Source organism: Ammospiza caudacuta, chromosome 30, assembly GCF_027887145.1.
Source record: "Ammospiza caudacuta isolate bAmmCau1 chromosome 30, bAmmCau1.pri, whole genome shotgun sequence".
NCBI classification, from domain to species: Eukaryota; Metazoa; Chordata; class Aves; order Passeriformes; family Passerellidae; genus Ammospiza; species Ammospiza caudacuta.
The window spans coordinates 2,766,376-2,789,268 of NC_080622.1; the positions used below are offsets into that span (position 1 = coordinate 2,766,376).

At 49.8% G+C, this 22,893-nt stretch overlaps 1 long non-coding RNA gene across 1 annotated transcript in view; it reads left to right on the plus strand.

Moving 5' to 3' along the window:
* Positions 1-19,131, plus strand: part of LOC131569602 (uncharacterized) — a 30,886-nt gene extending 11,755 nt beyond the window's left edge. Inside the window, exons 3-6 of the long non-coding RNA XR_009275802.1 lie at positions 4,239-4,287; positions 9,883-9,969; positions 10,355-10,680; positions 18,765-19,131. This is a non-coding gene — a long non-coding RNA (uncharacterized LOC131569602). The remainder of the gene's footprint in view (positions 1-4,238; positions 4,288-9,882; positions 9,970-10,354; positions 10,681-18,764) is intronic.
* The last annotated feature ends 3,762 nt before the right edge of the window (positions 19,132-22,893 follow it).

Here is a 22,893-nt window from a genome sequence, read left to right on the forward strand (position 1 = left end):
CAGTAAATCACAGTCTCTTTCTCACTGTGTAACCCCAGTATTTATCCTGCTACAGCTGGGACAGGCTGAGACCTGGCATCTCTAACTGTCCAGCTAAAGCTGTGTAATCCTCACCCAGCATCGTGGCCAGGGCTGGAGCTTCGACTTTGACAGCCCAAGCTGGGTGTAAAAATAATTGTAATTGCACTTTTGGGGGCTTGAATATTGCTGGAGCAGGGACAAAAGGAGCAGTGGCAGGGTGCTGGTGCAGGAGGAGGGAACATCCGTGTTGGGTGCATCTGCTGCCTTTAACTGCTTGGTCTGGTGTGATGCATTTTTACAGGCAAGCAGAGGGCATGAGGTAGAGCTTGCTCTGGGGTAGGGAGAAAATGCAGTTTTCAGAAGGAGGGAAAAGTGCTGATTAATTTGGAATAAATTGGGAATGAAAAAATGATACTCATTGGTGGTGGACTGGTCTGGTTTCGAGCCCTGTGTGGCTCCAGGGGGCTGTTGGCTCATCTTGTGGCCTTGCATTGTTTAGGTCAAGGCAGGTAAATCAGGTTTAATTTGACCTTCAGCAGGTTCCTGCCTGCTGGAAACTCATCTTTTATTGAAAAAAAACCAAACCAGAACAAAAACCAAAACAAACAACAAAAACCAACCAACCAAAAAACCCCCAAAAACCCAAAATCAAAAAATCACCCCCAAAAAATAAAACCCAAAAAACCAAATCAAACAAACAAAAAAACCAAGCAAAAAAAGCCAACTAAACCACAAAAGCTTTTCTGGACCAGTTTATGTGAAAGGGGATCCTTCAGATTGTGTTCACACTTTTGGAAGCACAGAATGCTCTTTGGGAAGAAGAAACCGTTATCCTAGGGAATCTGCTTTGTTTTATCTACCTCTTCCCCCCTGTCTTTTAGTAAATCTCTCTGTTTTGGTTGAGTGAAATATTCTGCTTTTATTCTATTATTTTATTCTTTTATTCTATTCAGGATTTCATAGGAGTGGATTGTTTTAGGGATTCCCGGGCTGGAGCAGGCAGGAATGTGTCTGAGCCAAACAACCTTCCTCTGGCACCAGCAGGCACCAGCTGCTTGGGAGGAAAGTGCTTGAAACCCTACAATTATGGGATAATGTATTCCAAGAGAGTTTCTTGGCTTTCCATTCCTGGGCTGGAGAGTTTCTATTCCCTCCCTGATCCTTGTGAAATGTTGCTGAACTTGGATGTTCTTGTCACCTGCTCCTCCGATGGGGACAATCCCACAGCAGCAACTGGCAGGGCTTGGGGCTGGGCAGGAGGGAAAAAAACCCCAAATTTTCTGGCATTTGCTTTGAATTTTGTGACTCTGCTTGTGGCAGAGGAATCTCTGAAAAGATCTGGAGGGGCACGGCCTTCCACAGCCATGTATAGAGGCAATGGAAAAGGCATGGGGAATTAGCAATATAACCTGGATTGTTCAAGGGAATTAGGCACAAAATTCACTCAGGGATGTTGGTTAATCCTGCAGGACACTGTCAGTATCCAGAGTTTTATTCCTGCTGGGGCCTGGCCAGAAGGTGCAGCAATTGTCCCCTCTGGCTGGGGACAGGTTTGAGGGCTCGGGACACGGAGGACGGGTGGCCCTGGGCCACCACCCCACCCCACAATTTTACAGACAAACTCCAGTCCTGGGAGATTTTTTTTCTCTTCTTTCCCTTTGTTTTGCCTTCGAAAAACCCCACTAACAAACGCACACACATATTTTTCTTCTTTTTCACGAAAAAAGGTCTTTCCAACATCAAACCCACCCATGTGCAGGAGCAGGAATGGCTTTTGCAGGCAGAGCTTTCCCACGGAGCTGTCCATTTCTGGATGTTCTTTACTATAGAAAATCTCTGATTTTTGGAGGTGATGGAGCCTGTCCAGCCCCTCTGCCCAGCCTGGCCGAGGCTGTGACAGGATGGGGACAAGCTGGCAGCGATTCTGGAGTGAAAGCAGGCTGCCTCCCTCCTCTGGTGCGAGGGATGGCCACGGAGCAGGTTGCCATGGAGAACGGGGATTATTCTGCGCGTGTGTGTGTACAGGCTTGGGGGGGGGGATATCGTAATTTTTTTTTTGTCAAAAAAACCCCAATTTCTGACGGAGTGCGATGCCGTGCTCACCCGACCTTGGGAGCTCCAACCTCCAACCCCATCCCCATCCCCTCCTCCCCTGCTGCTGCTGCCCCAGCCCCTCCATCGGACTCTTATCTCCAATAATCCCCCCTAAGAGGGCTTTCTGCTTGTTATGACACCCAGTGAAAGCGTGGGAGAAAGATCCTTTCTTCGCCCTTGTCCTCCACAGCCAGCCACTAGCCTGAATGGGAGGCTTTTTTGTGTCTCTGTGTGCCTGACTAATTGAGCTGAAGGACTTGCGTCTGGAAGGGCTTGAAAGGGACTTTTGTTGCCGCTGCGGAGTTTGTGGAAGGAGAACGAGCTCTGCTTTCTTAGGGAACGCGGCTCCTGGGCAAATTTGACTCTCGAGTGCTCACGCCTCCCAGTTCTTTGGGAAAATAAGAAAAAAAAAAAAAAGGGTGGTGGGATTGGATTTTTTGTGTGGTGTGTGGGGTTTTTGGGGGCTGATTTTTTTTTTTTTTTTTTCAGCGCTATTGGCGCTGGAGAATTGAGTCTGGCAAAAAAAAAAAATAAAATAAAAATCACCCTGGCCCCGGAAGGTTGGTGAGCTGGCTGTAAAAAAAAGGGCTTGGTGAGATGAGTTAAAAACTGGCTAAAAATAACAGTATCAGAAGCCCTCCAAAAATACCAGTATCGAGAGCTCTTGCCTCCAAAAATAACAGTATCGAGAGCCTGTGCCTCCTGCAGCTTTTAAAGCCTCATAATCCAACCCCAAATCTTCTCCAGGATTCCATGGGAAATTCCTTTGTGGTCCAAGGATGCTTTCACATCCCGCTGCATCCTGAGAGGAGATGAGCACCAAGCCATCACAAGAGAGTTCAAGTGGCAGCTGCAAAATTCCTCTTTTCCTTTTGGCCTTAACAGGAGTGCTGAAAAGTTGGGATTCTGCCTTAAATTGGTGCCAGGTGATGCCCAGGTGGCTCCTGGCAGCACCAGTGGCAGTGTGGGCATCAGGAAGGGATCTTTCTTCTACCTGTGACAGCCCCAACCCTTTATCCTCTTTAAAACACCCAACATCCTGCTTGGTAGGAAAACCAAGAGGTTTTTCCACAGCAATTTGGGAATTTAAAGGTTCTTTTCCACTGGGAATTTTGGTTTGGGATACCTGGGTTATCTTCCCTGTTGGTATCTCCTGCGGCACTTTTTTTCCCATCACGAGAATTTGGTGTTTCCATGTGTCCAGGAGATTTTCTTGCTTTGTTTGGTAATTTTTCACGATACTGAATTCTTTCAAAGACCGTCTCCAGCCTGAATTTTGCCCATGGTGTGGCTGTGCAAAACCTACTGCTAAATGCCTCTCCTAGAAAACACCCTCTGGCAAGGAGGGAACGTGGGGTTTGGGAGGAAAAAATGGCTTTTGAGGTACAAAACTTCTTGACATGTGGCAAAGATGGCTTTTTAGGTTGTTGGTAGGAGAAATGGGGAAGAAAGTGGCTGTATGGGATCACTTTGTTCCTGTTGTTTGTTTCCCATGGGATGTGCAGCCCCTGCACCTCATTGAGAAGCTGCTTGAAATGATTTTCCAAAATATATTTTCAATAAATATATTTCCACTGTAATTTCTCAACACCTCTCCTCACCCTTTCTTCCTTTATTTCAGAGATCTTGCAGGTCTCTCCACACAAAAAAATTACTGTAGAAGCTGCCAGGGTCCACTCCATGCCCTGTGTGGATTTTGATATCTAACAACAAGGGGTTAAAATGTATTGAAAATTGTATTTTTAATGGGGTGATGTAGAGGCTGCAAATGCCCAGGGCAGCTCTTTTCTCACCCTGTGCCCAAGGGTATCTTCAGGAGTTTTCCGGGGCCAAAGAGGTGCATCAAGGACGAGGGCAAACCAGAACAAACGGGTTTGAAACAGATTTAGACAAGAGTGGTGAAATTTTATAGAGAGGGAAGATGAAGGCAAAGAGAGCTGAATGAACAGGAGGCATTCTAAATAAAAAAAAAAAAAAGAAATCAAAAATTTAAAAATCACTTTTGGAGACGGAACCAAACCCTATTTTCACGTGACTCCACTTGGAGTTTTTAAATCCAGCAATTTCTGCGCTGCTTTCTGCCAACATTGTGCTAAACCCAACCTTGGTTTTGTGTCCTGCAGCTGCCCGAGGTCTGTCCTGCTGAAGATCCTGGGATGCCCACAACACCAGGTATGTGTTAATGCACCCTGACTCCTTTCTGGGCCAGAAAATGACAATTTTGGGGTATTTGGGTGCTCATCAGGCAGCATCTGAGGAGTTTGTCCTGTCAGCCCCATGCCAGGATAATTCAGTATTGGTTATCAGTGATGAGCAGCTCCCGGGCACGCCTGGGCATTGCTGCACCCCCAGCATCCCCCAGCCCCTTTTAAATTTTTTTTTCTGTATTTTAATTTTTTTAATGTGTGTGGTTTTGTTTGTTAGTTATTTTTTATATGCTTTCCAATAGCTAATTAAAAAAGAGAAAAATCACCAAATTCCACTTTTGGAATGATGTGTGAACTTGGAAATTGGGGTTTGGAGTCAAAACAAGATGAGGGGAGCAAAGCAAGACTCCTGCTCCAATGGGTTGGAGACCAGAAAACATAAAGAAAACCGAATTACTGGTTAAAAAAATATTATTCTTTTTATATTTTTAATTTTAAAAAATTATTTTTAGTAAGGAAAGAGGTTTGCCAAAGTGCACACCTCACGTATATTTTACCCTCTGCAGAGGTCTTATTATGCTGGAACCAGCTTAATGAAATAAAAGGGTTTATTTTTTTTATAACTGACCAGTAGTTTCTGCACTCGTGCAATTCAGAGCACAGCAAAGTGACTCTAAACCAATAATCTTTGTAATGTCTCAAACCAAACCCCTAAAATGTGGGAAATTCTTGTCCTTGCACAGATTATTGCTGCTGCACTTAATATCTTATAGCTCAAATAACAAGAGATTTTGAGCAGATTGCGAAAAAAAATCAAATGTAAAAGGAGGTATAGAATAGAACAGAAAAATCAGGAGGTTTTGGAACAGATAAGAGATAATTCTTGGACAAAACACAGCAATAATCCTGAAGTGCTTTATTATTGTGAATCAATACAATGTTGCCATAAAATATTTAGAATTCTGCCATGCATCTATTTCTCTGTAAAATTCATAATTCCTGCAATCCCAACATTCAGTGAGCACAAGGCCACTACCCAGAATTTCCTTGTTTCAGTTCCCAGCACTGGGGCCTTCCATCTTTGGGGCAGGGATGAGGAATCAGAATTTTTACAAAGCTCTGGAGGAGTGGGGCACTGATGCCACACAGGTTTTGAACACACTCTGGGCATGCCAGGATTCTGGACAGGTCACAGGGATGTGGATTGAGGCCCCAGTGCCACCACTGCCACCCTCTGCTCCTCCCTCCCTCTCTCCTCGGAGAACCACGGGCTCACCCAGCACGGGGGGAAATTGTAATTTAATTTTTTTCCTCAATGAAAACACTGGAAAGGAAAAAAAAAAAAAGGGGGGGGGGGAGAAGAATGGGATTTTGGTGCATTTTGTGACTTTGTTCCCAGCAGAAGAAGAGCCAGGGGCTCCAAGGCCAGCCCAGCAAGCGGGTTCGATGTGAGCAGCCAAATCCTTGTGGCTGCCAGGACCCTTTTCTGCTGCACCTCCGGAGGGTTTCACCTTCTGCCAAGAGTGGCCTGCTCCCCTTCTTTCTCTTCCCTTCCTTTTCTTTTATTTTCTATCCTTTTCTTTATTTTCTTACCTCATATTTATTTTATTTTATTTTTCAATTTATTTTAAAATTTTCCTCTTTCTTTATTTTCCTTTTAATTTTCCTTTAATTTTCCTTTAAATTTCCTTTTAGTTTTCCTTTTAATTTTCCTTTTAAATATTTCATTTCCTTTTCATTTTATTTCTCCTTTTTTGTTGTTGTTGCTGCTGTGATTTTCCTATATTTTCCCCTTTGTTTTCTTTTCCCATTTTAATTTCCATTTTCCCCCTAATTTCTCGCTTAAGCCTGCTTTGTCTTGTCTCCTTCTGGAACGTTTAACGAAGGGCCAGCCGCTCCCACGCCAGTAGGGTTTATTTTATTGTTGTTGTTGGTATTTTCCTGGTGCTTTGTTCCACCCTCCCCATCTCAGTGCCCATGGAGGGGTGCGGGTCGGGGTGCCCACCATGGATGGGGAAGCACAAAGGCCCAAGGAAGACATGAGGGTTCTTGTTATCCTGGCCGTGCAGGAAAGAGTTAACCCATTAGAAATTCCGAGCCCTTCTTCCGATAGTTAAACCTGATTTGCATGCATTTGCATAATGAATGTCATTTGCATTCTTGGAGGTTGGCTACTTCTGTGGGAAAAGTCAAAGCGGGATTGCGGGGAGGGTGAAGGGGGGTCGGTGAAGAAAGAACGGAAGAGATTTTTTTTTCCCCGCACCCCCGCGCATCCCTGCCCCTCGCCATCCTCACCCAAACGCTCTTTTCCTTCCCCTCTTTCCCCCCATTTTCCCCCCTCGAGGCCTTCCTCCCTTCTCCCTTCCGCAGGACACAAAGGCAGCCATCGCTGCCTAGGCCGTGCCGAGGCCAGGCGCATCCTCTCCCGCTTGCCCCCCTTCCCCTCCTTTAATTTCTGCCTCTAATTCCATCTTGGCTCCAGTTCCCGGCGCCCTCGCGAGCGGGGGGCTGCGGTCCCGGCCCTCCCCTCCCTGTGGGTGCATGCGTGCTGAGGGGAAGGCAAGGTGGGAGCCACCATTTTAGGCAGCTGCTGTGTAAAATGGCCGATTCCCCTCGGCCGGGCCCAGCCACGCGGGCAGGAGCGTTCCAGCGGCTTCCATCGCGTTCCAGCTGCTTCTGTGGGATGGGACAGAACTGCTTGCAGTTCTTCGGGTGCTGCGGCTTCGCCATGGAGCCTTCGGCCTCAAGGGGCTCATCCCAGCTTCGCTGTGGGGTCTTCAGCCTTGAGGGGCTCATTCCGGCCTTGAGGGGCTCATCCCAGCCTCATCTCGGGGCTTTTGGCCTCAAGGGGCTCATCCCAGCCTCAAGGGGCTCATCCCAGCCTCGCTGTGGGGCCTTCGGCCTTGAGGGGCTCATCCGGCTCTTCAACCTTGAGAGGCTCATCCCAGCCTTGCCATGGGGCCTTTGGCCTCAAGAGGCTCATCCTGGTCTTCGGCCTCGAGGGGCTTATCCCAGCCTTCAGCCGTGAGGAGCTCATCCCGGCCCTCAGCCCTGAGGGGCTCATCCCGGCCTCTCCATGGAGCCTTTGTCCTCAAGGGGCTCATCCTGACCTTCAGCCCTGAGGGGCTCATCCCAGCCTCTCCATGGAGCCTTTGTCCTCAAGGAGCTCACCCCGGCCCTCAGCCCTGAGGGGCTCATCCCAGCCTCGCCACAGAGCCTTTGGTCTCGAGGGGCTTATCCGGGCCTCACTATGGGGCCTTCGGCCTTGATGGCATCATCCTGGTCTTCGACCTCAAGGGGCTTATCCCGACCTCACTGTGGGGCCTTCAGCCTCAAGGGGCTCATCCTGGCCTCATCCCAGGTTCTTCAGCCTCAAGGGGCTCCCACGGACCCTTCAGCCCTGAGGGGCTCATCCCGGCCTTGCCAGGGAGCCTTCGGCCTCAAGGGGCTCATCCCGGTCTTTGGCCTCGAGGGGCTTATCCCAGCCTTCATCCCTGAGGGGCTCATCCCGGCCTCACTGGGATTTGGGATTTCCTTCTTCCCGCCGTCACTGGGTGTCTCAGCCACAAAACCCACCAGCCAACCCACACCCCAAAATCAGCCTATTTTCACCTCATCTTCAGGTTTTGCACCACCAAAGGCAGCTCTATCATATTTTTTTGCCGTATTTTTAAAAAAATTGTTGTTCAAAGTACCCTCCGTGCCTTCCTGTGGGGCTTGAGGCTTGGCTGCCGAATTTTTTCTTAGATGCACTAGATGATGTTTCATTCTTTGTGTACTGTGATAACATTAGCGAAACAGCTGTTTAATTATTTTTTTTTACCCCTCCTCCTTCTTTTGGACTAGAAAAATTCAATAGCCTCATTTTTTTTCTGTGGCTGAAGCCATTTCATGGCTGTTTAAGAAAGGGGGGAAAGAATAAATGTGAAACAAGAGTGACTTCATTCCCTCCTGTGTGCCATGGGCTGAGGCAAGAGAAGCTTCACCTAGTCCAAGTGATCTATGGGCACAAAGCTAAGGTTAATCTCAGAGAGGGGAAAAAATCTTTTCACACAACCAGTGGGAAGTGATTAATTTTACCACAGCACCTGAAATATATTGGGGTGTTTTATCTGAAGCCCCATTGCAAGGGGTGTGTGGTTTAGGTGAAAATCTTGGTGTTCCATGAGGCCGCGTTTGTTGTTCTTTTTAATTTCTCCCCATCCCTCTGTTGCCATGAGACCTGGAAACTTAAAAGCCTAAATATGCTAAGTGAGTTTAACCCTGGTGTGACGGGAATTTCGAAAGCAGATTAAAACCAACTCAAAATTTATCCCTAGAAGAAAAACAAATCACATTTTTTTGCTTGTGGGCTGATGCTGGACTCCCAGACACACCTGGTTTGGGGCAGCCCCGTGGGGAACAGGGCTGGGCTTGGCTCTGGTCTGGTCCCGGTGGGGTCTGTGGGGTGGCAGGGGCTGGGGAAGGGGAAATGTCACTGCTGTGTCCCTTCAGCTGGAGCTGGGAAGGGCCACGCGCTCCCCTACGCCTGCCAAACGTGCTTAGTCAGGAATGGGAAATACTTCCCTAAAACTTGCAAAAATGCACTAAGGCTCTTAGCTCTTGGGCTAAGCTGCACCTACTTAGTCCACTTCTCACTGCTTTTATTTATAAACTTCAGGCTGTGCTGGGGGATTTTTTTTTCCTTTCCTTTTTTTCTGGTTCTTTCCCTGGGATGGGGCACAGGAACGTGTTGGAAGTGGGGCTGGAAGGAGAGGATGGGTTTGGGCATTGCCACCAGTGCCACTCACTGAATTTCCACAGATTGTCTCTGGTTTCTGTAGTGTTAGAGATGATTTATGGGACTATTGGCCACCAGAACAAGCTCTTTCTCTGACTCTTCTTCAGTTTAAACCACATCAGATCTGCATTGGGTATATAAATCCATGTGTAGCCTGTGAGTAGCCATGGTTGGAGGCAGAGAAATCTTAAATTAGCCAGCCAAAACCACTACACAGAGTTTATACACATGGAAAGTACATAAAGTGAAGATTAATAATATATTAAAATATAAACCAATTCTGTAAGGACACTCCAAAGGGTCAGGGCTGCTTACTTTAGGTATTTTCAAGCAGGGATGAGCAGTGCTGGAACTTTGCCACAGATCCCCAGAATACAAAGAAAGAATAAAGAAAGTGAGGTTTTTTTGACTTAGATTTAGAGGTTTTGATCCTGCTTGTGGCTTTTGAGTACCTGGAGTTGGTTTTTCTACACGACACAGTGAGATGCTGGCTGGCACCACAGCTGGCAGGGACAGGGAATGGTGAAACGAGAAATTTCAAATTTTGTTTCATTTCAAATTTCATTTCATTTTAAATTTCATTTCATTTCAAACAGCCATTTCAAATTGCTCCAGAGCAGACCCCAGCTCCTCTTGCTCCCTACAAGGCTGAGGCCCCACAGAGGCATCTTAAATTAGGAAACCAGTCCAGTTTCAAAGATGCTGAGAGTTTTCCAGATGAATTCTCTTTCTCATTCCCCTCTCATGTGAGAAGTGTGGCTGTAATCTCCCTGTCCTGGTGTAATCCAGCCAGAGAACATGAGTCTGACATTTAACATCCTCTTTTCTCTCTCTTGCCAGGCTGGATGTGGGTTCACCCTCCCTGCTGCTCATTTTCTGGCTGACAAGTTGTCTCTGGCCCTGGTGAGAGTTCACGGGAACATCCTGGTAAGGGGATTTTTTTAAATTTTGGATTTTTAAAAAAAGTATTTCCCTAAACTTACACTGGGTCTGGTACCAGCAGGCCGCTGGGATGGGCTGAGTGTCTCCATGGCAAGCGCTTGGGGACGGGTGAGAGCTCATGGTGGGGAAAAAGAGGAGTCAAAATCTCCATGGTCACCAGCACCTTCCTTGCTCACCATTTGGCCCAAAGTGTCAAACATCTGGATTTTTTCTGTGTTTAACATTTATTTTTTTTTGTGGGTTTGTTAACTGGTAATGCCCAAGCCCTGGGAGAGGTGTTTGTCTCATTTACAGGAACAAAAACAGGGGGGGGATTTCCTGTTAAATGAAAAGAGGATAATAAAGGTGGTTCTGTTGTGTTTGATTTTAGCTCAGATTGTCTCACAATTACATGAATCGGGAGCGGGGGTTATATGGAAAACCCCACCATCCAAAAGCCACGAGGAACTGCCAGCAGGACCTTGTCTGAGAGACCCTCAGCAGAAGGGCTGATCCCATCTCATCCTCCTCCTCCTCCTCTCCCTGCTCTGCTGGCCTGGAGCATGATGTGGATCCTGATTGACACCAGTGGCTGACCAGAGCTGCTGACCAGCACCAGACCTCAGTGTGGGGACACAGCAGCACTGCAGGCACACACAGGGTGCAGAGGACACCAGGACATGCCCACCCTGCCCATTGAACTGTGGGCGCTCTCTGGTGAGCCTGGGGATGTGCTGGGTCACACTTGGGTGTGGGGAAGGGATCCATGGTGAGCCTGGGGATGTGGCACCACCATGCTGGGTCACACTGGGGTTTTGGGAAGGGATCCACCTCGAGGGATGGTGAGCCTGGGGATGTGCTGGATCATGCTGGGGCATGGGGAAAGGATCCACCTTGAGGGATGGTGAGCCTGGACATGTGGCACCACCATGCTGGGTCACACTGGGGCGTGGGGAAGGGATCCACCTGGAGGGATGGGGATGGCAGGTAGAGCCCACAGCAGCGGGCAGCTGGCCCGAGGAGGAGCTGATGGCCAGGGGAGAGGTGCTGGGAAGGGACAGTGTGTTTATTATGGAGGCGCAGCTGAAGCGGGTCCTTTGCCAGTGGTCAAGTCTGAATCACAAACTCTGCATTGTTTCCAAGTGTGTTCAGCACATTTCCCTTCTCCCCCTCCCTTTCCCTTTCCTCTCCTCTCGCCCTTGCACAAAGCTGTCATTGTGCCGGGGACTTGGTGATGGCAGCGTTGTTATTTGGTCAGGAAAAAAAAAAAAAAAAAAAAAAGAAGAAAAAAAAAGAAAAAAAAAAAAAAGAAAAGAAAGAAGTGGGGAGGGGGGGACCCAACAAGGTGAAGAGGTTTAAATCAGCTTAGCCCAAATGCCAATTAAAAACCAAAGAGGATTAGGCTTGTGATCAGCAGAATAGACAGTCATTGTACCCGGAGGAGGTTCCCCCTCCCCGGGCCCGGCGCGGCGGTGCCGCAGGTTTGGCTGGGATCGGCACCCCCGGCAGGACGGGCAGGGCAGGGGCTGCCCCCGACCGGGGCTGGGCTGGGCACCCGGCAGGGCATTCGGCAGGGCACTCGGCAGGGCAGACACAGGTTCCTGCTGCAAAGACCTTTTCTCGCATGTTTTAGGGACTCTTGTCCCGCCTTGAGCTCGGCTGAGCAAGGAGAGGTTTCAGCCTCCTTGCCGAGGGGAAGGTCTGCCCTGAATCAGCTCCTGGGCTGGAGATCCTTGGGCCAGGGGCTGCTGCAGGGTCCCTGGGGTGAGGTCCTGGCTGGGGGACACTGTCCCCACCTTGCCAGAACCCCAGGTGCATCTCAGGTACTTGTGCTGCCTGAGGGCTCTCTCCAGCTGGAGGGGCCTTGGTCAGACCTTTGCTCCCGAGCAGCCAGAGCATCACCTTTGACTTCAGGCCACGGTGACAAAATGCAGGACCATCACATGAGTTCTACCCCAGTGGACATGCAGAGAAGACTGGTTCTCTGTCCCATGGATGGAGATGTGGTGTCAGTGCTTTCTGCCTGGTTTAGTCCCCTGCACTGCCCACTAACTGCTGCTTCCATGGGTTGAAGTGTCAGGTAGCCAGAGCTCCTTGTAGCCCCCTCACCTGTGAGAGGAACCCAGGCTGGGTGAGGTGTCTGGGTGATTGCTTGGGCTCAGAGCCATGTGGATCACCCAGTTCTCTCCCAGTATGCTGGTAAATGGTAAAACTCCAGGAACAGCAAGATGCTCTGCACCATCATGGGAATCAGTCTCATTCCTGACTCTACTGACAGGGCAGTGAAGGCAAATCCCCTGCAGCCAGAATGGCCACACTGGTGTGAAAAGGGTGTTGACAGAGCTGGAGTGTCCTGATGCCATACTGGCTGCTTAAAATGAGTCCTCACTTAGGTAGAAAATGTAATTCTAGACTAACTTTGAGATTTTGTAAAGGAAAGTTACCAAATGTAATTCTAGACTAACTTTGAGATTTTGTAAAGGTGAGTTACCAAGTGTAGGCGGGAGCTGGGCCAGGCAGGAGGGGTTTAAGGGACTCAGGTGGAGCTTGAGCACCTCCATGTCTAAGTGGGGGTGAGCAGCCTGGGTTCCCCTCTTTTACTCTGGGGGTGCAAAGAGACCCCTGCACTCCTGTGCTGTCTCTTAGTGTCCCTGCAAGGTGGATCCTTTCTGCTAATGGGGGCCAGCTCCTGGCTTGGTGGCTTTGGAGTTTGGTGGATCCCAGTTCTGCTTTGCACAGGAGCCCAGGGATGGCTCTGGGGCAGTCTGGTCCAGCTCCAACCATCTCCTGGAAGTTGCTGAGCTGAGACCTTGCTGCTGACAGCTCTAGGTGCAAAACACTCCCAGCCTTGAGACAGAGAGAATCAAAAGGGAGTGAAAGGGACTTTTCTCTCCAAGCAGAAAGAGAAACCCTCCTGCTTCTGCACCAGGAGCTGCTTCTGGCTGAAGGACCAGAGTCGTGGTGCAACAGGCGACTGGTGCTGAAAACAAAAAAGCAGAAAAGCAAGCAGAAAAGCTGTGGAGCAAAGGAAACGTGCTTTGAGGGGACGGGGAAAGGGCGAAGGGGATGCCGTGGGCTGGGAGATGCAGCTCCTCACACCTCCCCTCTGGCCGTCCCCATGCCCGGGGATGCCCAGCGAGCTGTGGGAGCGAGGGAAGAGGGCAAGATCCTCCGCTGGTTTTTTTTTTTTTTTTTTTTTTTTTGTGGCTGCCGTGTAATTTATGATATGAGAGAGAGAGAGAGAGCACCATTGTCTGGACCCATCCTGTATTTTTCCGAGGGCTTTGCCTCTCTTCCCAGCCCCCCGCGGCGCTGCCGCTACTGTACGGTTGCTATGGGGCTGCTCCCCGTGCCGCCGCTATGCGGGCCAGAGCCGGGGAGGGCTGCCCGCATCGCCCGGACCCATCTGGAGCCCCGGGCCCGCTGCCGCAGCCCGGCGGCCCCGCTGACGTGCCGAGGGCCTGGGAATGGGGCTTTGGGCCCATCCAAGTTCACGGCCACCGGAGGCATTCAGCTGTTGGAAGAGCGGGGGGCGGGGGTGCGGGCAGTGGGATCTGGGGCGTTTGGCTCCATTCTCCCTTCCCTTTCAGCGCCGGCAATGTCCTCGGTGCATACAGATCCCCCGTCCCTTTCTCCTCCTGACAAGTGCGCACATAAATAAATTACCCCACCGGGCGAGTGTGGAACAATCTGTCCCCTAAATTCTATTCATCGCCAGACAGGACTCATTATTCCCCCGATTAAAGCCGCTGGAGTAGCTTGCAAGGGTTACAGTTACTCTGTCAAACTGTAAATAAGACACTAAAAATAAAGGGCGCTGGCGAGGGAAGGGGGAAAGGGAAGCCAGACTAATGCCTGCTGCTAGGGAAACCGAATGAATCCCTAATGACGCCTGTGTACAAACTGCAAATAATGAAGGAAAAGTGACAAACAGACCTCAGCCAGGCTGTGGCGAGGTCTTGTCTCTGTGATGGCAGCGGGGACCAACTCACCCCTTCCTCCAGGGACAGCCAGCAGCAGAGCTGGACCCCCTCACACGCCCCTCTGAGCAGAGCATTTAAACCCTTGTCCTTCTCTTGCAGGAAGGTTTAGCTCTCGTGGGTGTGTTTATTTTCCAGGCACAGAACCCACCTCTGCCTGAACCCACGTTTTGAGGTTTTAGAAAAAGAAGTGCGTTGCCTTTTTTGGTGGTCACAGAGCAGTGTGCAAAGCAGCAGCCCCCAAAGTTTAGTTTGTGCTCTGCTGTTAGAACAGCTCAAAACTCTGATCTAGGACAGGGCAGGACCAGGGGTGTAAACCCATCCTGCCCAGAGCCCTGTGAGATGCAGTCCAGGCTCCTCTCACCTGCAACAGTGGTGAGGTCTTCTCTCTGTGATGGCAGCGGGGACCAACTCACCCCTTCCTCCAGGGACAGCCAGCAGCAGAGCTGGACCCCCTCACACGGCCCTCTGAGCAGAGCATTTCAGCCCTTGTCCTTCTCTTACAGGAAGGTTTAGCTCTTGTGGGTGTTTTTATTTTTTAGGCACAGAACCCACCTCTGCCTGAGCTCACATTTTGAGGTTTTAGAGAAAAAAGTCCATTGCTTGTGGTCTCAGAGCAGCTCCCAAAGTTCAGTTTGTGCTCTGCTGTTAGAACAGCTCAAAGCTCTGACCTAGGACAGGGCAGGACCAGGGGGTTAAACCCATCCTTCCCAAAGCCCTGAGGGATGCAGCCCTGAGGGATCCCACCTGCAGCAGGGCATCACTGCCATGGCTGAGATGGAGATGCAGGGCTGAATCCCAGGTCTGAGCAGCCTGGGCCATGATAGATCACAGGGGAGGACGTGTCCAGCCCTAGAAAACCTCTTTGGATAAAACACAGTCCCTTCCTGGCTGGTCTCTTGCCAGGCAGCAAAGATAGGGATATTTGCCTTGCAGCAGATCCTTTTTCTCCTTTGATATCTTAGAGCTGAAGAAATGAGGCAAAACCACCAGCTATAGGCTTGTTGTGGGTGTTTCTCAGTTGCAGAGGGACTGAAATGTGAGAGTTTTATTTCAGGTCCTGCTCGAGCTATTCCCACCACCCTCACTGGGTGAAATGCTGGAATTCTGTGTGTTGCTCAGGGAAATATTTTGATTCATGCCCTCCAAGCCTGTAAAAGAGAAAAGACAGCTCTGAGCTGTGTCCCTCCAAGTGGGTTCTTGCTCTCCACCGAGCAGGGAAGGTCCTGGTAGGGCTGTGCAGTCCTTGGGAGCCAGAGCAGACCAAGCTGGACTCTGAGCCCTCATCCCCCAGATCTGTGGGGATGCCTCAGTGCTCTCCCATCCTCCCCCAGCGCCCAGCACTGCTGGGGCCTCTCTGGAGCCTGATCTCCACCAAGGAAAGGCACAGCCAAGAGCAGGTGCTGATGATCCCTGCCCTGTGGGTGCTGTTCACCACAGCACCCACCTGCTCTCCCAGCAGCAGCAGAATTGCAAGGGGCCTCATGCAGGCAGAGGGTTTTTTAGAGACTTGTTATGCTTCTACAAGGCTCAGACATCTTAAAAGGGATTTTTTCAGGCCAGCTGAGCTAGTCTGGAGCCCAGTTGCATTTCCCAGTCGGGTCAAACCAAGGCTTAGCAGATTTCTTTCCCTTCTGTCTTAGGGGAAACAAACCCTTTTCACCCACAATTCCTGGCTGTGAGGCCCCATGACTCCAAAGCAGCATTCCTGGGACATTCCTGGTGCCATGGTATGTGCAGAATTTCCAACAGAGGCTCATGGCTCCACATCTCCATGTGCTCTGCCTGCTGGACTCTGTTATTTGGGAGAAGGTCCAGGATGGAGCAGGAGATTCATGATTACCATTGGTAATAATTTAATAATTGGTATTGCTCATGGTGGTGTCTGTGCAGCTCCTGTGGCCCCAGTTGGGTGTGTGCAGGTGCTGATGAAGAAAGAGCTGTGCCTCTGTCCCTCCTCAGCAATATTTACCAGCTTAGCTGGAAAAAGAGCAATTTGAAAAAAGTCTCATGACCAGCCAGACCTGAGCAAATCAAATCCATACTGGGTTGTTCTGGTGCTCTCCAGCCATGGAAATTGGGCAGCTCTTCACCACACCTGCTCCCTGGAGTTTGCCTTTAGAAGAGTTTTGTGCTTAGGGAACCTCATGGTAACCTGGGAGAGAGTTTTGAGGTTTTGTTCCCTACAGGAAAGTCTTTGCTTGCAGAGTCAGGTGCTGGGAGCAGCATCAGGGCCAGGGATGCAATTGGGAATACTCAGATCTGCTTGAGACCACACCAGGAATGGCAAAAAGGAACTTAACTTGCCTTTTCCTGCCTGAACCTCTTGGTCACATTTTCCAAGGTTTCTCTCAACCTGTAAAAATAAGATTATCACTACTTTTTAAGGGAATCTGTGATTCCCCTCCATGTGAATCACCCAGAAACTCAAACTCTGCCATGGTGTTTGAGGAGACTGGGGGTTGTTGGCTCTTGGGCAAAGCACATCCAATCAGATTTGCCCTGGAGAGATGAGGACAATCAGGGAATGCTCCATTTTAGATCTCTTCATAGCAGCTCTGAGAAGATCCTGTGCCTCCTTTCATTTCCTCAGGACACCTGACTGTGCTTTCCCACCCATCCACAGATGTCACCTGGATGTGCCCATGAACCAGCTCGCTCTTGGACCTTCAAAGCTGGCTCAGCAAGGTCCAAAGGGCCCTGTTCCAGCCACACCCCTGTCAGCTCCCTTTCCTTTCCAAGGATTAGGATGAGGCAAATACCTCCAGTCTGCTTTAATCCTCAATACCTGATTCTGCAGGAGGCACACACGCAGCACACACACATCTCAGTAATAGCCAGGTAACTCACAGGGCTAAATCACTCTGGGTTTTTTTTTTTTCATTATAACCTCCCTTTAAAGCACATTTAAATGCTTCCCTGCAGGCTCACGTGAGGGCTGTTAAGGGCTTCATTTGAATAAATAAGGGCACAGGTAGAGGAGGAACATCACCACAGCCCCTGGAAACCCAGCACCAGCCATGGCAGCAGTGGGCTGGCGAGTGGCAAAGGGCCTCCATGTTATATATTCCATAAAGTAGAGTAATTAAGTATTACTAGTTTTGATGACTTCAAACAGAGTGACTCCAGGAAATAAGCCCCTTCCTTATAATTAGTGGGATTTCCTCTGCATCAAACGGAGAGATTGATTCTTTAATCTGCTCACATGCTTTTGATTTGGTCTTTCAGCTGCTTGTACCAACTGCTTCTACTCCCTGCTCTTGCCGATAAAACCTTGCAAAGGAGATTTTAGGAAGGTATGACCTGAGTTGAGGTCCAGGATTTTCTTTGTGTGTGGCTGTTTTGTGAATTCCTAATTTGCCAGAGATGATGATCATGATGATAACAAGAATAAAAAAATAACACAGACATGGCTTTTAAACATCCACCTATGTTTAGGTCAAATAATTGTGGTTTGGGGTTTTGTTTATTGCCTTCTCAGCACACCTCTTAGCTCTGGATCATGATTTTTAGCACCTGAAAATGTAATTTTGGCTTCCTGTCTGCAGGCTGGGCTCACTGAATAATGTTGCTCTTGTAAGAGCACACCCCTAAAACCAGATCTGCTGGAATCCCAAGGGCTCCACTGAAATTAGGGCTGGACCTGTGCACAGTGTCTTGGATATTTCAGGGGTTGGACCTGATTTAGAGCTAAACACAGGGACTTGGGAAGCTCTGTCTGAAATTAAACAGTTTGTGACTGCCCCATCCCTGGGAGTATCCAAGGCCAGGTTGGACAGGGCTCGTGGCAGGAGATAAATGAGATGAGCTTTAAGGTCCCTTCCAATCCAAACCATTCCTCAATTCTATGGAAATCCCTGCAATTGTTGCTGGTTTCCAAATGAAGATATCAGGAAAAAGTGAGAACTTGCCCCTGCAAGTGCAAGAAGCTGATGTGAGCGACCAGCTCCTTCCTGGGCATCTCCATGGGGTCAGTGGTGCTGCATCAGTCATGTGGGAAGTGTGGGCTGGGGTCTGTGCTGGTTCCAGGCATGGGCTAAAACTCCCATGTCCTTCTCCCACCTCCAAAGCAGCTCAGCCCTTGAATCATCTCAGCAAACAGCCCCTGGCTGGGTTTTCTTCTGCCATGTGAGGTTCTTCTTAGGACATAAAAAAGGGGGGAAATTGGGACTGTGCTGCTTTCCATCCACCTTTTGATGCTGTTGGAAATGTGCAGGATGAGCAAGAGAGGCTGGTGGGCCTCGTGTGCACCCCAGAGGGTGAGAATGAGAGGACAATGGCTCAGAGCAGGGACTGGCACCACAAACAAGGCGGGAAGGGCAAACAGGGCGGTGCCAGCCCTGGCAGGTGGCACCAACCTGCAGGGAGGAGCTGTGGGGAGGGCATGGATCCTCCTGGGCTCACCTGGAGCTGGAGCAGGAGCAGGAATGCTGGAGCAGTGGTTGGTATGCCCTGCACAAGCCTCCCCACGTCGGGAGCGGTGTCGAACACAGATCGTATAATTAGGGAGCCAGTGAATACGTAACTGTACATTATGCAAATAGTGATCAAAATCACTGTTTTCAGCAGAAATGCCTGAAGATCAAGACAGAAGCTTCATGCAACCTTAATTTAATCTGGTCCTGCAGGAGTGGGGAGGTCTGATGGATGACCCAACCTTGTGCCTGCCCGTGTTTAGCAAGGCTGGGGTGGGAGGCGGGGGGAGGAGTGCTGGAGCATGCTAAGCGAGGGGGAAATGGCACTGAAATCGTGTTAGCAAACAGGGAAAAAGGGCAGAAAGAGCTGATGTTTACAGTAATTTTATTTTTCTTTGAATTTCAGGTGAAGAGCATAAGGCTGGAAGAATAGGAAAAATTAAAAAAAAAAAAAAAGAAGAAAAGAAAGAAAAAGAGTCTCCAACCCCAGGAAATCTGTGTTAATTGCTTATGAATGTCTCTGTCTACAAAATTATCGAATTGATGTTGTCGTGCTTTTTTTTGACAGCCTGTCTGTTACATTTTTTTAAAATATTCATGCACCGAAATCTAATTACTAGGCAAATTTAATGATAATGAAATGAAGGCACTTTAGCAGAAAGCATAGGGCCTTGTTAATGTTTTCTCAGCCTCTGTCTTGTTCATATTTTTAAAATTATTTTTTTACAACTGTCTTTCTTGCACATGAAAAAAAAAAGATTGCTGAAAATAAAACTCAGATTGCCGATAACGTTTGTGGTGGTTCTGTTTGTAATGATGGGGAATTTGCAAGGTGATTAAAGGTGTTTTGCAAAAATCAAATGAGCCTAACCTAATCAGATAAGGCAGATGAAATATTATTATTAGAGGGGTAACATTAAGAGCATGCCTGGAGGCTTTAACAAAGATGAAACGTCTCGTGCACCGTGCAGGGCCAACGACAGCCTTCCATCCTTGGGGCCACTCCTGCCCCTTTCCAGGGCACAGGAATTGTGTGTGCCCTCCTCAGGCCAGGCCTGGGTGGTTGGAGGATGCACACGATGGTGGGAGGATGGATGTGATGGTGGGAGGATGGATATGATGGTTGGAGGATGGACGTGATGGTTGGAGGATTGATGTGATGGTTGGAGGATGGATGTGATGGTTGGAGGATGGCAAGGCTGTTGTTGGATGTGATGGTTGGAGGATGCACACGATGGTTGCAGGATGGATATTATGGTTGGAGGAAGGATGTGATGGTTGGAGAATGCAAGTGATGGTTGGAGGTTGCATGTAATGGTTGCAGGATGGATGTGATGTTTGGAGAATGGATGTGATGGTTGGAGAATGGATGTGATGGTTGGAGGATGGATGTGATGGTTGGAGATTGGATGTGATGGTTGGAGGTTGGACGTGATGGTTGGAGGATGGATGTGATGGTTGCAGGAGGGTGCATGTAATGGTTGCGGGATGGATGTGATGTTTGGAGGATAGCTGTGATGGTTGGAGGATGCATGTGATGGTTGCAGGATGCCCATGATAGTTGGACGATGTGCATGATGTTTACAGAACACACACAATGGTTGCAGGACACATGATTGTTGCAGGATGGATGTGATGGTTGGAGGATAGATGTGATGGTTGGAGAATGCAAGTGATGGTTGGAGGATGGATGTGATGGTTGGAGAATGCAAGTGATGGTTGGAGGATGGATGTGATGATTGCAGGATGGATGTGATGACTGCAGAATGTATGTGATGGTTGGAGCATGGTTGTGATGGTTGGAGGATGCCCATGATGGTTGCAGCACACATGTGATTATTGCAGGATGAATGTGATGATTGGAGGATGCCCATGATGGTTGGAGGATGTGCATGATGTTTGCTGAGCGCACACAATGGTTGCAGGACACACGATTGTTGAAGGATGGATGTGATGGTTGAAGGTGCATGTGATGGTTGCAGGATGGATGTGATGGTTGGAGGATGGATGTGATGGTTGCAGGATGCCCATGATGGTTGCAGGACACATGGTTGGAGGATGGATGTGATGGTTGCAGGATGCACATGATGGTTGGATGGTCCATGTGATGGTTGAAGGGTGCATGTGATGGTTGGAGGGTGCACATGATGGTTGGAGGATGGATGTGATGGTTGAAGGATGCACATGACGGTTGGAAGATGGATGTGATGGTTGGAGGATGCACATGATGGTTGGATGGTCCATGTGATGGTTGCACGATGCCCATGATGGTTGCAAGATGGATGTGATGGTTGCAGGATGCACATGATGGCTGGATGGTCCATGTGATGGTTGAAGGGCGCATGTGATGGTTGCAGGATGCACACAATGGTTGCAGGACACATGTGATGGTTGGAGGATGTGATTGATGGGGAGTGCAGGTGATGGATGGAGCATGAACGTGACGGTTGGAACGTGTAACGGCTGGAGAACACTCATGGTGAGTGGAGAACTTGTAATGGATGGAGCACACACGTGATGGCTGGAGGACACATGGGACAGGTGGAACACAGGTAGAACACAGGTAGAACACAGGTGATGGTTGGAGTATGCACAACATGGACTTGGCATGTGATAGCTGGTCCACCTGCTCCAGGCCTCTCACCCCACCCTCTCGGTGGTCACTGAGCAGAGTGCCAGCAGCTGGGTGGCAGAAAAACACCATGATCCCACCTGTGGGCCTGAGGAGATGCCACCTGGGACCCATGGGCCATCAGGGCAGGGGCCAGCCTGATTGCCAGGAAGGCATGGGGGGTCCTTGGCCATGCTGCAGGCTGTGGTGGGCATCCATGCCATGGTGAGTGTCCCCAGGCCATGGTGGATGTCCATGCCCTGGTGATGTCCGTGCCCTGGTGGGTGTCAAGGCCATGATGATTGTAAATGGTGGGTGTCCATGCTGTGGTGGGTGTCCATGCTGTGGTTTGAAGAGTTTTTTCCATGGCTGTCTATGCTGTGGTGGGTGTCCATGGTTGGTGTCCATGCCATGGTGGGTGTCCATGCTGTGGTTTGAAGAGTTTTTTCCATGGTTGTCTATGCTGTGGTGGGTGTCCATGATGGGTGTCCATGCTGTGGTTTGAAGAGTTTTTTCCATGGTTGTCTATGCTGTGGTGGGTGTCCATGGTGGGTGTCCATGCTGTGGTTTGAAGAGGTTTTTCCAAGGGTGCCCATGCTGTGGTGGGTGTCCATGGTGGGTGTCCATGCTGTGGTTGGTGTCCATGCCATGGTGGGTGTCCATGCTGTGGTTTGAAGAGTTTTTTCCATGGTTGTCTATGCTGTGGTGGGTGTCCATGCTGTGGTTTGAAGAGGTTTTTCCATGGGTGTCCATGCTGTGGTTGGTGTCCATGCCATGGTGGGTGTCCATGCTGTGGTTTGAAGAGTTTTTCCATGGTTGTCTATGCTGTGGTGGGTGTCCATGGTGGGTGTCCGTGCTGTGGCTGGTGTCCATGCCTTGGTGGGTCTCCATGCCATAGCCTGTCCTGCATGCAGCTCTGCCCCTGCTATTTCTATGACCTAAAAGCTCTGGCTGATGTTGAGGATGGTGTCAAAGGTTTCACTGAGGGTGCTGGTGACCCCAATCATTTCTGTAGGATTTCCACTTCTGGAAGACCATCAGGAAATTCCTTTTGCTCTGGTTGGTGTGGTCACCACCCGGAGGAGGTGGTGTGGGTGGGATGCGCCAACTGGGCTTGTTGGCCACCCTGTGGTGGGAGGCTGGAGGCCAAGCTCTCCACAGAGGGCTCTCTGTGGTGTCCTTGCCCCTGTAGGAACGAGGTGTGTGGGAATTCACAAGTTTGCAGCCCTGGCTCTGAACGTGGCTGGTCAGAACTGATTTTTCCTCCCCAGAAATGCTGAAATCCTGGGCTCACCAGGGGCAGCTCAGTGGGTTGGAACAGCTGTGCCAGGTCCTGAGGGAGCACCAGTGCAGGGCAGGATGTGTTTTGGACCTCCTTTGATTCTCAAACTCCCTCAGCAAGGGCAAGGCTCCCTGCTCAGCCCTCCAGATTTCTCCAACGTGGCAAATCTCCTGGAAGTAGCTCCCAGACCACGTTAATCCCCTTAATCCTTCCTGCGGCCCTTCCCTGCTGGTGCTCAGGCACTGAAAGGCTCCTGACACATCTCTCAAGTGCTGCAGCTGCCTGAAGAGGGATCCCAGCTCCTCAGAGTCAGGGGACCAGCCCTGCCTCCCTTTTGTGCCTCTGCTTGCCGCACCTCCTGCTGCAAAGCCTTGGGCACTTGTGGGTCTGAGTGAGGGACAGGGAGAGCTTCCTGACTGCTCCCAAACCTGCCACACACACTCGGGGGCTGCATTTCCAGCTTTGCAGCAAGGAATTCTCCCTCTGCACTCAAGGTTTTTGCAAAAGATTTGTCTCCCTCCTCTCCCCAGCCACAACCATCAAATCTGTGCTTCCCCCTGCCCTGAGGAGCAGTTCAGTGACACAGGGAGGGCTTGCAGACTCTGCCTTGGGGACCCCATGAGTGCTTTTCCCTCCCTTTTC